Raw genomic sequence first — 14,204 nt, 5'->3', positions numbered from 1 at the left:
TTTGACCTGGAAAACTCTCCATTATATAGCCTAGGTTAACAAAGCAAGTTTTTAGAACAGTATTGAAAACATAATATCTAACTGTGTTCAACTAAACACCCAAACCAACAAGATGCAGTCCCTGTCCTCAAGGAACCCGTCTGCAGCCCCTCTCTGTGGCCTCTGCCCTACACCAAGCAGCCTGCTTCTGGATCGTCTCCCTCGCTCAGATTATTGCAAGATGCAGATCTCTTTCTGTCCTAGGGAAGAGCTGTTTTCTGTGTGTTTCAAGTCACGAATGCATGTTCTTGACTGCAAGTCATCAGTCCAAAGACTGGCCTGGATGAAGCTACCCAGGAGAGGAAAGCTTCACACACAAGTAACCGGTGGGGGGAAAGCCAAGTGGGGAAGGAAAATCTGAAAGTTACAGATGCCGAGGCTAAAAGGCACCTCACAGAGCTCTGGTCTACCTCCCTCACTCACAGATAAGCATACGTGGGGCCTGATGGAAGGTCGCTCCTTTGAATTAGCACCCAGAAGAGGGAGAGCTGGGCTTGCTACGAGCCAGAGGCAGGGAGGGAGGCTGTGAGATGCTGGAGTGGAGGCCTGATGCCAGGGCCCCGCAGAGAAGCCCACCGAGAGGTGGCAGGGGTGTGTAGGGCTGGGGTCCACTTCAGGAGCTGCTCAGGGAGCAGATGGCTTGGACTGGATCATCCTTCCTTAGTGTCCACGGAAGCTGGGAAGAAGCAGCTTCACTGTGGGCAGGAGGGAGCACACTGGGGAGGGGCTGGGAGCGGAGCTGAGGTTTTCTGAGCGTCCACCAGGTGCCAGACTCACGTGAGGTACCGTCCGGCAGTTACAGCCTTTCACCCTCACACAAGCCCTGTGAGGTAAACGTGATTATCCCAGTTACATCAAGACAGTGACAGTTAGAAAACTTAAGTCATGTCACTTGCCCCAAATCCCACAGCCAGCAAATGGCAGACCTAGAATCTGAGTCTGGGCTGGTCTGTTCCAAAGTCCCTGCTCAAGGAATCAGAGGGTGTCGATAAATATATGGTAACCAATCGATGAGAGAAGTGTCTTTCCCAAACCGGGATACAGCTAATCCTTTTTCCTTCCAGAATCCTGCGTATGGACTCAGCCCCTCGACCCAATCCAAGAATATCCAAGCACATCTGCTGGTTCTGGGGGACTAGGGTTTACTGGCCCAACAGGACCCTGAAAATGCCCACCTCGGAGGGGAACAGGATTGGGGCTCGACCTCTCCCAGCTCTGAGCCCTGACGTTGCCTCCGAGGACACGGAGCCTGCTGTGTCGGGCGTGGAGGGAGGTGGGCTGGGACGGACCACGAGCACAGTGGGGAGGAGAGAAGCCGGAAGCCTGGATCCTTGGTCTCTGGTGCTCAGCTCTGTCCCTGCTCTCCGCCAACCCCAAGGGCACCCTCATCGCTCTCGCCCCCCCTCAGATGCTGCCCCTACTCCCCCCACATCTCCCTAGGCACCTCCACCCCCATTGAGCATTGACTTCAGGGGGGAGGCAGGCAGGCCCAGGAGAGTATGTATGGCAGTTAGGGGTTGTCGTTGACACGTGGAGATCATTAACGAGGCTTATTTTTAAATTGTAATTGCAAAATGTAAATGCTCCCCAAACTGATGTGTAATTGCTACCCACTCCACCCCAGCCTTTCCCCTCTGGTGCCAGCTTTGCAAGGAGAGAATTAGAAAATAAAAAGGGGGTGGATTATGTAAGCAAAATGATTTTAAAAAAAGAGAGCGAGAGAGCTAAGAATTTAAGTGAGACAGCTGGCGGCTCCCTGATTGCCACACTTCCAGCTTAGCTGCAAAAATTGTGCTTGTCGATTGTACCCACCCAAGCAACAGTGTCAACTGTACTGAGTCCCCAGAACAGACCAGACTGGCACTCCCTTGGCAAGATGGCTCAGTGGTCTCTGTGTGTGTGTGTGTGTGTGTGTGTGTGTGTGTGTGTGTTGGGGAGTGGGGGGGAAGATCAGGGTGATGTTTGAGGTTGCCTCCATCTCATCCATAGAAGTCTTCCATTCTATGGAAAGACACAACCCACAGCAGGACTTAGCAGTCCGTCAACCCACGTCCATCCTTCCCCAGATTCTACGTATTCTCCTCCACGTAGGGAGGGCCGGCGGAACCTCCATTCTCCCAGGCATCTAGACTCCAGCATCCGCAGCATCAGCCTGGAGAGAAACAGGACTCTGCCTATTGAACTACCTCTGGAATAGGTACTTCGGCAGGAGGAAGCTCTTGCCAGGCCCAGAGAAATAACTGGACTTGGGCAACAACACCCATCCACGCTGGTTCACCAGGAATCTCTAACCCTTAACCTCCTTTTTCTCTTTTACCGTCCGCCCCATCTCCGCCAAGCCCTCACCACAGCCACTGTCTGCAGTGAATTCCTTTCCACGTCACTGTGTGCACAGGCTCTGAAGATTGTTGAAAAGACTGTCCCCCCAGTGGGCATCACTCAACCCACACACTTGGGGGGAAGCCCTGACCCCTGGGATATGCCCTCTTCTCTGGCTTTCACCTCTAGGAGCCCCAGCGTGTTCCCCACCCCGTAACACACCTAAAACAGAGCTCCCCAAACAGCCAGAGGGCACAGGAAGCAGATGGCCAGGTCTGGCCAGATCTGCCACTGTCAGACAGGTGGTCCTCTTCAATATCCCTGGCTTTTCTAACTACCTGCCTCTCTCCCTCTCCTTCTCTCGAGAGAAACCAGCTTTTGTGAGGAATTTGGCAATGCTTACTGTCCCCCCAAAACGAAGACCGGGGAGCTAGAAGGTCATGGTGGCCCTAAGACATCAGGGAAACTTACAAAATCCCAGGCAGGGTCCTTTGGAGCTGGGGCCCCATCTCACCATAACAGATCCAGCCCTTATCATGGTATACTGGAGAGAAAAAAGGCTTGTTTTTGGATAACTGGATTTCTAATCCCTGCCTATACTGATACTTAGGTCTGTGAGATCATGAAGTTACTTAAGGGGATTTAAAAAACCCTATCTGATAAGAGGATTAAGTGAGATTCTCTATTCAAAATGCTTTATACGCTCTAAGGAACTGTTTCTCATAGCTCATCACACACACTTGGGATACAGTTTCCTCCGTGTTCATGAAAAACACTTGGGGCACAGATTCTCGGTCTAAACCCGGACTCACAAATCAGGATCTCTGGTGTGAGGTCCAGGAACTGAGTTTTTCACAAACACCCCCGGTGATAACACTCGCTCCAGAGGGTTGTACAAGTGTTACCCTCGTCGTCGTACACGCAAGCAGCAGCCCGTCCATCTGTAGCAACAGCAGTTTATCGTTCATGGAATACGTAGAAGAAAAGAGAGGTATACAGGGACGAGGCATAGCCCTCACCCCATCCTCCAGGAGCCGAGCAGAAACAATACAGTGCTGTGGTTTCTGAGGTCGTGTGTGTGCTGTCAGCTAATGCTATGGGCTGGTTCTCGAGGTCTTCGGAAGAAAAGATCATCTGCCTGGAGGGTTTAACTTTGTATTAAAGGACGGAGAAACGTTTCTTACTGTTCGGGCGATCCCGGTGGCCTCTGGGAGGGCCCTCAGGAGACTCACTCCCCTCTTCTCACTTCCAGCTGGGCCAGCAATTCTTCCTTGTTGGCTGGAGCCAGTGCACCTGGGAGAAAGGGCAGAGCAGCGCTCAGGAGGGGAGGCTCGAGGCGCAGGGAGCGAGGGGACGCGCTCTGTGCCCCACTTCTCCCAGGCTGGCGGTAAAGGATACTCCTTGTGCTCTACAGGACTCCTACCACGCCCCTCTCCTCACTGGCTGCTCAGACCCACCGGAACTGTGTTAGAGCCCAACCCTTGTCTCGGCGGGAAGTGCCCTGTGGTCGCCGTCTGGTCTCCTGGCACCAGGCACACAGGCAGCTCCCTCTCCCGCAAGGGCGGGCAGGTGCCTGAGTGATCCTGGGTCCCGGGAAGCCACAGCTGGCTTCTTGCTTTAAAGTGCAGGGAACTCAGAGAAAGGGCAGCAGTTACCACCTGCTCAGGTGTGTGGATGAGTTTCAGATGCTTTCCCAGGGGTGGGGGAGGCTTCGGCTGGGAGTCCGGACACTGATGGGGTGCGGGGAGGGAGGAACAGTCAGGAGGGTGGTGGACCCAAAGCCGTGAAAAACAGCCTTGGCCTAAAGGGGGCTTCAGCTGCAGGACTTAACTATTTACTTTTAGATTAAAGGGGATTCATTTTGTTTCTCAATATTTGAAATGGACCAAGGTAACCAGAAGTGAGGTTGGTGGTCAGCGCCGGTATAAGGCCTGGCCTGACACTTCCCAAACATGTCAATTTCTCCTTCTGGATCGAGCTGCTAATTTGACTCCAATGAGGCTGTGCTTGGGGCCAGGATGATGGGGTCGTGGGATGGGGGTGGAGGGGGGCTGCTGATACCTGGGTTGCGTTTTCAGGGCTGCCTCAGGGAGCACCTCCAGCCCAGAGCCCCAGCCCTACAACCAGAGGTAAATGCATCTTCAACGTTCACAATTCCTTCCTAGTTAACACCATCTTAGTCTCCCTGTAAAAACAACTCGCACCTCAGTAAAGAATGTAATTAGTGGCACGGCAACAGGAGGAGCTAAACAGTGGCCAGGCTGGGAGCTGCAGTGGGAAATGGAAATTCAGACATTTGCTCGAACAAGACTTTCCCGCTTCCCAGGCGCACACACCTGCACTGCTAGGAGGCGAAGGTGGCAGAGACATAGCATCCAGGATCCTGAGGGGTGTACGAATTCCTGGCCACAGGGCAGAGGAAGTGGGGGAGCCCGGAGATGGGATGAGCTGAGAGGGGCTCCAAGAGCAGGCAGGGCAGTTCATGAATTTCCATGAACAAAATCTCTCTAGGTTGAAACAAAACCCCCTTTGCCACCCTGGGCCCAGGTTCCTCCCAAGAGGAGATGACGGATATGAGACACATTCAAAGCGGCAGGAGGCTCAGGCCCCCCTGGCCACTGCCCGGAGAGGATGCTGTGAGCACAAGGTACTCCTGCAACAGCCTGTTCCTTCTCCACTGGCCTTGCCTGTGACTTCCGTGAGTGCCTCCCAGTACTCTGCCCGCCCCAGGCAGCAAACCTGGGGGACGAGTCCGCATCCTCCCTCCCCGAGCCCACCTCACTCCCTCCCCCATCACTTCCCCACTTCCCACGCTTTCCAGTCCAGTCCAGACGGAAGGTGGTCTTCCGCCTTTCCGCTCCCTGGGACACACCTAGAGAGGGCCCTCATCCCTGGCGACGCCAGCCAAGCCACCCCAGCTTGTTAGCCGCCCCCGGACTGAGCTTCCCAGTCACCCGGCTTCACCCTGCATCCACCCAGGGCCTCCTGCGTGCCAGACAGTGCCTGGGATGGGTGCACGGCTGTGTCACCCCCTACTGCAGAATTTTCAGGGACTCCCTCCTTACAGACACCTACGGGTGTTCAGTCTGACCTGGCACCGCCCTAACTGCCTTCAGGGCACAGCTTCTACCCTTTACCCATAGGCTCTCTTCCCTCCATCCAGACGCAACCCCAGACCGGCCCCATAACCTCCCACTGCTCTCACTGCCACAATTCTACATTTCTACGAGGCAAGACCCTCACCATTCTTCAGGGTTCAACCTGAACATTCTGGCTTTTGCCTCTACAGCCAGATGTAATTTTACGTCCTCTGTGTTTCCAAGTAGCACGCTGTCTGTCATCCTGTGAAAGCTCTCGCCACATTCTGTCTCATGCTATGGTTATCTTACACGTCTCTCGTCTCTTTCCAAACTGGAGGGTCCTCTTGGGCAGAGTCCCTGTCTTCTATCTGCATCATTTTTTAGTTTACAAAGTACTTCCATACGTAATATCTTCTTTAACTCTTAAAACAATCTTTAGAGGGCGATGTTTCAATATAATAACTTAATTTTTATTACCTTTACAAAATAATATATGCTTATTGCACAAAATAAAGAAGAGGGAGAATTTTTTTTTTTTTTTGGGTCACGTGGTGTGGCTTGCTGGCTCTTAGTTCCCTGATGAGGGCTTGAACCCGGGCCCCGGCAGTGAAAGCGCAGAGTCCTAACCACTGGACCGCCAGGGAATTCCCAGAAATTTTCAAGTTAGTTGTGATCCTACCATACAAAGATAACCATAGATAATATGCAGAGTAAAACTCTTCTTTCTTCAAAACAGTATCTTTCTGTTTGCTCCGGAAGCAGCCTTTTTATATTTAGCAACATACCATAAATACCTTTGCATATAAGGGAAATATACACTATAATCTCAGTGACTATGTGGCATTCCATTTACGGACGTCCTACAGTTACAAATGTCTATTATTTGTTGTTTAGATGATTTCCAGTTTTTGCTGTTATAAACAAATAATGCCCATTCTTGTAGCTGAACTTTGCTCCAGACTTGATCATTGTTTTAGGATAAGTTTCTAGACGTGGCGTCGCCAAATCCAAAGGTCTATTCCTTTTAAAGAATTTTAGCCGAGTACTTGCAGAAGGTCACACCGTTTCACGTCGCATCTGCAGTTTATGAGAGATGGCTTTTTCCCTGCCAGGGAGTTGACCCCATTCTATCGAGGTTGATAACAAGGCTTAGGAAAGTCAAGCACCGGGCTTGCCTAAGAAAACAGCCAGCGAGCAGCACGTCTTCTGACTCCAGACATTTCGCTCTTCCAACCTCCCCACTTCCCCTTATACTTCTTACAATCCAAAGGGAGGGGCTGCAGTCTAAGTGCTAAGTAAATGCTGGGCTTCCCGAAGGATGAGGCAGAGGTGGTGTGCCCTCCGTTGTGGGGTGGGCCACTCCTGGGGCCTCTGCCAAGCCTCGTGTCCCGGGTGTCTGAGACTTATTTTGGCAGATGGCAGCTCTGTTCTTGGGTAGCTTTTTACTCTTCCTTCCTTTGGGCAGATGCAAATCGCTTCAATTTAGACTCCATGTATGAAGAACCTACCATGTGCTGGGGCCTGGGCATGCAAAGATGAAACACACACACACACACAAGCTCTCCCTGCCTTTGAGGTGCTCACGGTCTAATGATAGGGACATAACTGTACCCTGTCACGTGTGACAACGCTGCTTCAGCTGTTGGCCCTACCACCCCTCCTCTGCCAAAGCCCACGGTGCCAGGGGCGGGGGGCCTGCTGTGTCCTGCAGCCCCTCCTTCTACCTGTGTCCTTTCTCGAGCTAAGGGGGCCGGAGCTCCCTCCCCATGACCTGCTGCAGTGCCTGCTATTCTGTCTGTCTTTCTGCTCCAGCTGTGCCTCTGCCCCCTGCCCTCACCCTTAGACGGCACTGAGGAGTGCAGCCCCTAAGAGGGAAATCACACCCGTTTAGAGGAGAGAAGCCGACCCCCCCCCACACTCAGAGACCAATAAATACGCAGTTAAGAGAGGAAGGACGGGTCCCGGCAACGCCAGCGTGCCCTGCGCAGGGCACCGCTGCAGGACTGCAATCTGCATACATTTCCCCTTTCCCAGAACTGACAACTGCCTGGTTCCCACCAGCCTGGAGAAAGCTCCAAGGCAGAAATATAGCCTGTAATCTCTTTCTGTCAAGGCCAGCTATTCCTCTGAGCATAACGAAGGCAACTCACAGGACAGAAGGCCCTGGGGAGAATGAAAGACAGTCTGGGCTGGGGGACAAGGAGACTGCCCACGGTCACGGCCACCTTCCCCCACGCTCGCCCGCCTTGCCCTGAGGAGGGTCCTGAGTGCGCCTTTTTAGATCTTGCCAGAGAAAACCCAGCTCCCTCTGTTTTGTGGCCATACAGAGTCTGGCGCAGCCTGTGACACCGCTGCCCTAATCTTGAGGCGGGGCTGGGGCCCAATTAACAAGCAGCTGGACAGGCAGGGAGGTAGACAGAGCGACAGGGAGAGAGATGGATGGGAAGACATGGGCCCTGTGTGACCGATGGCCCAGATGCTTCAGGGACAAAGGAGGAAGCAGGACCTTCATCTTGAAGATAAAGTCCCTCTGTCCCCACAAGATCCCCAAGAAATGGAATGTTCTCACCTCTGCTCTTTAGCTCTGATCAGGCCCTTCCCTGCCTCCTCAAGGTCATTTTACTGGGGCACCCTCTGACCCCTGACGGGTGGGCAGGCTTCCCTAGAGAACACCTCTGCCTGTTTAGCCAACCTGACTTACACTTTGCAGATGAATAGGACAGCACTGAGGAATGAGCTTCTGGAATCTCTGGCCAGAGGCCCAAACCAAAGGCCTTCCCCCTGTCCACTTTGGGGGAGTCGCCCCACCCTGGTATCCATCCCAGGAGCAAAAAACACCAAAGTCTTTGTCCTCACTGGCCACAGAGCCTTGAAAGAGTTCATCCTCACTCTGGAGACCCTCCCAGGCCCTATTCTTGCATAAGTGCAGCCACGGATGTGTGGTTTGCCTCCCAGGACCCTCAGGCATTTCCCCAAGGATAGAGTCTCTTCCCACCTCCCTGCTGGGGTGGCTGGTTCCAGCTCTGCCACAGGTTTGCTCCGTGATGTTGCACAAAACCCTTCACCTCTGAATTCTGGTCCATTGCCATCATCATCAATCTTCGTCATTGCTGTCTGTAAAGCAAGAGGCCGGACCTGACAATGTGACCCTGTTCTCTGACTGTCCTTGATCAGCTAATTGAACTCAACTGTCCCAGCAAAAGCCTCAGATTTCACCAGAGCAATGAGACCCATCTCAAAGAGACCAGATTCCAATCCTCTAGGAAGAGAGGGCCTCCTTGGAGGCTAAAATAGTTTACAGGCTTGTTTATACTGTTTCTCCCCTGCTCAAAAGTCTGTAATGACTTGCCAAGGCCTACGGAGACAAAATCCAAATTTCTTAGCCTCCTTTTTTGTCCTTCGTAATCAGCTTCAACCTAACTCTCTTACTGAATCCCCTGGTCTTTCAAACCTGAGCCTTTTCTCCAGCCGCGCTAGGCTGCCCTGTCTCACAACGCAGCCCACGCCATATCTGGGTCCTCTGCCCCCCTTGCTCAGGCCATCATGCCCCCCTGGTGGGCCTTGTGCCCCCGCTTCCTCTCTGCTACCCAGGTCCTAGCCAACCCTCAAGTCCTACCTTTCTCTGAGCTTCTGCAGTGGAATGAAGTCAAACCCTTGCTCCCCCATCCTATGACTGGCCCTGAATCTTACTCAGTTCTGTGAACTTCTGCCTCCCATGTTAGTCTAAATCTCCTCAAGGGCATCATAAGTGTGTGAGGACAAGATGGGTGTCTTCAATTTCTCTTATGCCTCCATATACACCGAGGTTAGTAGTGTACCCATGGAGATCATCGACAGGATCAGTCTTGTCACATGAAGGGCAACCACTACTGGAAAATACTAAACCAGATCAGTGCTTGACCAGTTCAGCTAGACTTTGCCTATTTAGTCATTATTCCTCATTGGCAAAGGCATTACCATTCTCTATACTTCAGCGTGTCTCTGAATTGAAAGATTTGACCAAACCATGGGTTATTTCACATGCCTCTTACACTAATATTAATAAGTGAATGTGGAAGACATAGTACAGGGGGAAAAACTTTGAAGTCAGACAACCCTGGATTCAAATCTTAGATCCCCTCTTCCTAGCTGTGTGACCACCCAACTCACAGGGTGTTTATAGGGATTTAGTGGTATTACATGAGACATATGATGTGCTCGGGGGATAATAAAGGACTCAGCACTGACACAGACAAAGCCTGTAATAAATGGTGACTATCATTGTTAAGACAATGACAGTAAGAATAGTTTGTTTAGATCTTGTCTGGCAAAATCATACTCATCCTTCAAGATTCAGCTCTGTAAAGTTTTCTCTCAATACTGCCCTACCCCACACAAGGCAAGTCATTCCCTCCTTTCTGCTCCCCTGATACCTGGGAACGTATCTCTTATAATAGGGGTCCCCAACCCCCAGGGCCTCGGACCGATACCCGTCCGCAGCCTGTTAGGAACCAGGCCACACAGCAGGAGGTGATTGGCGGGCCAGCGAGCAAAGCTTCATCTGCCGCTGCCCATCACTCCCCATGGTTCCCCCTCACTCCCCGTCGCTCCCCATCGCTCCCCGTCGCTCCCCGTCGCTCCCCATGGCTCCCCGTCGCTCCCCTCTCTCCCCCTCGCTCCCCATCGCTCCCCACTGCTCCCATTACTGCCTGAACCATCCCCCCTGCACCCCAGTCCATGGAAAAATTGTCTTCCACGAAACCAGTCCCTGGTGACAAAAAGGTTGGGGACTGCTATCTTATAAAGTCCAAAGTTCTTAGCCATGAACTTCAGGCTGTATCTCACTAAACTATTATTATGTGTCCCTATGGGTGTCCCTCCCACTCAGCTCTGAGCTTCCCGAGCAAGGAGATCCTCACCTTTATGCTTCCAGCTCTGGCCGAGCATCAGGCTCCATGTGCATTTATTAAATGAGAGAAATGAACAGATGAGCAGGAAGGCCAGGAGCAGTCAGGAGACCCGGGCAGAATCTGACAGGACACACGTTAAAGCCTGGTCATAGGGAATCCACCATGGAAACGAAGTGCCCCTTGAAATTCAACCAAGACCAGCCCCCAACTTAAAGCTGCTTAACTTTTCCAGCTGGATTAGCTTCCTTGGGGAAGCCATCAGCCCCGTCAGAAGCCCTTTGAACATCTCTGCCAAGCCCTGCCTGTCCACCCCTCCTTCCCCTCAGCTGGGCTCAGTCCTTCTCCGGCTGCGCCCCGCCATTCCTCCCCCGGCGGTCAGACCCTCCAGCTTCGAAGCCCCTGCTCCCTCACCCGACCGGGCTGCTGCAAGACCCTGGGTTCTAGGACAGCCTTCCCAATCCAGAAGCAGGAGGTCAGTGCATCAAGATACAAGCTAATCATTCCTTTTTGCCCCCAGGCAGAGTGAGCTACATTTTCCTCCTTTCCGGCTCCTCTGCCATGCCTCAGCTCAGCAACGGCCTCCTAATCAGTCTCCCTGAGGCCCACCCCATCCTCCACTCGGCTGCCACGGGATGTTTCTAGCAGCTCAGAGCATCCTATGCACAATTCTCTTAGCACTCATCCTGCGAAACTGTGATTATCTCTTTGCCTTCCCCACTAGATCAGATCATCCAAAACTGACTGTGTTTAGAGCTTAATGTGCATTTTGTACATATTAGGTGTTCAATAAATATTGGTTGAAGAAAGGAGTAAATAAATGTATCCGTTCAGCAGAGGAGATGTGGAATGTATAGCACACAACATGCTAATGTCTCTTACAAAGAATTATATTGCCTGGTTTTTTATTTATCCTTGCCACAGCCTTATAAAGGAGGTGTTATTAGTCCTACTCCTTCTTCTTCTTCCTCTTTTTTTTTTTTTTTTTTTTTGAATACTTTTTGGCCACACCGTGCAGCATTCGGGATCTTAGTTCCCCGACCAGGGATTGAACCCAAGCCTGCTGCCGTGGAAGCGTGAAGTCCCAACCACTGGACCACCAGGGAAGTCCCTAGTCCTACTTTTAAAAGGGGGAACTGAGGTTAGAAAAGCGAGTTGCCCAAAGTCACAAAGCTGGTTAAGGCGTGAAGTAAAAGGGCATAGTTCAAGGGTGGCCTCCTCCGCTCCCCTGCCCACCTGCTTCCCAGCCAGGGAGGGGATACGAAGAGGCTGAGCTGCGTCTGCTCTGCCTCACTTGGGAAATAAACAAGAAGAATTCTTCTTCTCATCATTTGGTGAGTCGGTGACATTTCGTTTGACAAAGAATCTAGGAAAAGTCTCTCCTGGGACCAGTTTTGGGACTAGGCTGTGATAATATTGCTTTATTGAAAAAGGATGCTAGGAACTGAGCTCAGGATGGCCTTTTACATGGAGTAATTTATGCAGGAAATGAGAAACAATTTTTTTAAAGAAACATACGTTGATCTACACATGGTCACAAAGACAGAAGTGATGACAACACACACACACACACACACACACACACACACACACACACACACACAACCCCAGAGACACTGTTACAGACAAGCAAAGGCATAAATTCCAGGTCTCGGTCACGACCATGGCCACACACCTCAGAAAACACCAAAAGATTGCTAGTGTGGTCAGTTCAGAGCCCTGTGTACACGCCCACTTGCAAAACAGCCTGATGGCTGTGACTTCCCCTCATGTCTTCCAGGGAAATTGCGATGTTCCCCCACACATATAAATTTCAGTCATTAAGGAACGCACAGGAAGCATGACATTGAAGAGATTAATCTCTCCGTGCCTCCCTGCCCTTCTCAGGCCCTGTTCCCTCCCGCAGTGATCACACTGCGTCTGGAGAGGCTGCCAACCGGATGACCTGCACCCCAGGCACAAGTCCCCACTCCGGATTCACACCGCCTGCCTCACCGAGGTTTCAGTCATAACCAGCACCTGGAAGACGGCAAAGAGACCAGAACCAGGCCAGGAAATGAAACATCTGTAAAATTCTCATTCAGATGTCTCTCAGAAATGAATCTCAGATATGGCAAGGATGGGAAAGGGATTTTATTTAAAATATCTTCCTCGCTAGGCTGCCTGTGAAGGGCTGGGATTCAAAAGGATACCTGAAAGTCAGGAATTCCCCTCCAGCCATGGTGATTTTGACCCATGGCTGAGAGCTGAGAGCAACGCCCAGGATCCCTGTTCTTGTGGGATCAGCAACTGGGAAACTCAGAGAGGCCAGCAACCGCACTGGGAGCCAGGACACCTGGCTTCTGTCCATAACCCTCCTGTATGAGCTCAGGGTGTGACCCTGGGCACATCACCGCCTGGGCCTCAGTTCCTCTATCTGTAAAGTAAGAAGGTTAGGACTGGGTGGTCACTGCTGCTGTGGTCTCATTAGGAGACCCCTTGCTCGGCCTTGGCCAGGTGCTAATTAGACTTTGCACACCTATACGTACGCACAATGGTTATACATCCCAAAGCATGTCTGGCCACAGCGGTTAACACTTTGCTTGAGCTTGACAGTAACTTTGTAAAGTTGGTAGTACTGGAATCAACGTACACATTTTACAGATGGAATAATCAAAACTGAGACTTCAAGTGTCTTGGTCAAGGTCACAAAAAGAATCAGTTAGATTACATGAAATTCAAATCTTCCCTTGGACATTACTCCCTATTAAAAGGGGAAAAAATGTACAACATACCTTGGAAAGGCTAAGTTTGCTCTGGAAAATATTTGTTTCTATTCCCTAGTTTGGACTTGTTAAGTATAATAATAACTGTGATTTCAAAGCTTCTGCTGCCTTTTTGCATGGCTTAGGGTGGAGGCCAAGGGCAGATGTTCTTTCATTTAGGAAAAGGATTTAAGGTCTTCTGGCTATTAAAGAGGAGGCCAGGCCTACTCTGGGAGGGGAAAGATGAAAGAAAAGGGAACTCAGTTGTTATCCACTCATTCAACAAATGTTTATTGAGTGTCTGCTATGTGCCAGGAACTGTTCACAATTGTTAACAAAAAAGATAAAAATCTCAGCATTCAATGGGTTTACATTCTGGTCTGGGTGGAGATGGGAGCAGTGGACACACAATAACAAGATAGTAAGGAAAATATACAGGGTCAGATAATAAGGCCAAAGGAGAAAAGGTAAATGAAAGGAAGCAGAGTATGAGGACTTGAAAGTTCCCCCGCTAACTTCCTGGCGAATCTAGGCCAGAGTCTTACGAAGATGGAGGAGCATAAAACTCAGAGCAGAAGGGAGAAGAAAGAAGGTGTTGGTTGGGAGAACAGGTGAAATGGTGGCAGGCCAGTCTGTGTAGGAGAAAACAGACAGCGAGAAATTCCTTCTGCGGGGATAGGAGAGGGATTTGAAGACCTTACCTCGTTATCTCCTGTGTCAAGTGTAACGTGTTCTGCTCCCTGTCCTAGAGCCACACCCCCCTCTGGCATCTCCTGGGGCTGGGACCAGTGGCACTTGCCTTGGCCACAAAGTTTTAGGGGTCACCCCAAACATCAGTAATGGGGATGAAAACAGGACCTGTAACTGTGCCCAGACTAGACGGACCAGAATTCAATGAGAAAGGAAGAATCAGTAACACTGATCCTCCCACCGTTTAAAGTGTTGATGTTTTGTTTATCATGCATTTTTGTCATTAATTTTCATGTCTAAAAAATATTGCATTAAAATATTATTTCTCTTCATTGCCGAGTTTTGGGGCGCCCCCTTAAATATCACGCCTGGGGTGAGGGGGCCTGGCAGGCCTAGCCACCACAGTAGTAAAAATGTACCCACGCAGCAGCTTTGTTATGGGGAAG

General features: G+C 51.1%; 1 protein-coding gene across 5 annotated transcripts in view; it reads right to left on the bottom strand.

Annotated features, from left to right (window-relative positions):
* The window catches only part of PKNOX2 (PBX/knotted 1 homeobox 2), a 256,856-nt gene that overhangs the window by 89,051 nt on the left and 153,601 nt on the right, over positions 1–14,204 (bottom strand). For 3 of the 5 annotated variants that reach the window (XM_033407436.2, XM_049713227.1, XM_049713225.1), the window contains exon 3: positions 3,543–3,651. The exons of the other annotated variants lie outside the window; for them this stretch is intronic. The gene's annotated coding sequence lies outside the window, so the exon portion shown is untranslated. The remainder of the gene's footprint in view (positions 1–3,542; positions 3,652–14,204) is intronic. 5 annotated transcript variants of the gene reach the window in all.

This window comes from Orcinus orca, chromosome 8, assembly GCF_937001465.1.
Source record: "Orcinus orca chromosome 8, mOrcOrc1.1, whole genome shotgun sequence".
In the NCBI taxonomy this organism is placed as follows: Eukaryota; Metazoa; Chordata; class Mammalia; order Artiodactyla; family Delphinidae; genus Orcinus; species Orcinus orca.
Note: the sequence above shows the minus strand (reverse complement) of the source record. Positions and strands in the feature narration are given on the sequence as shown.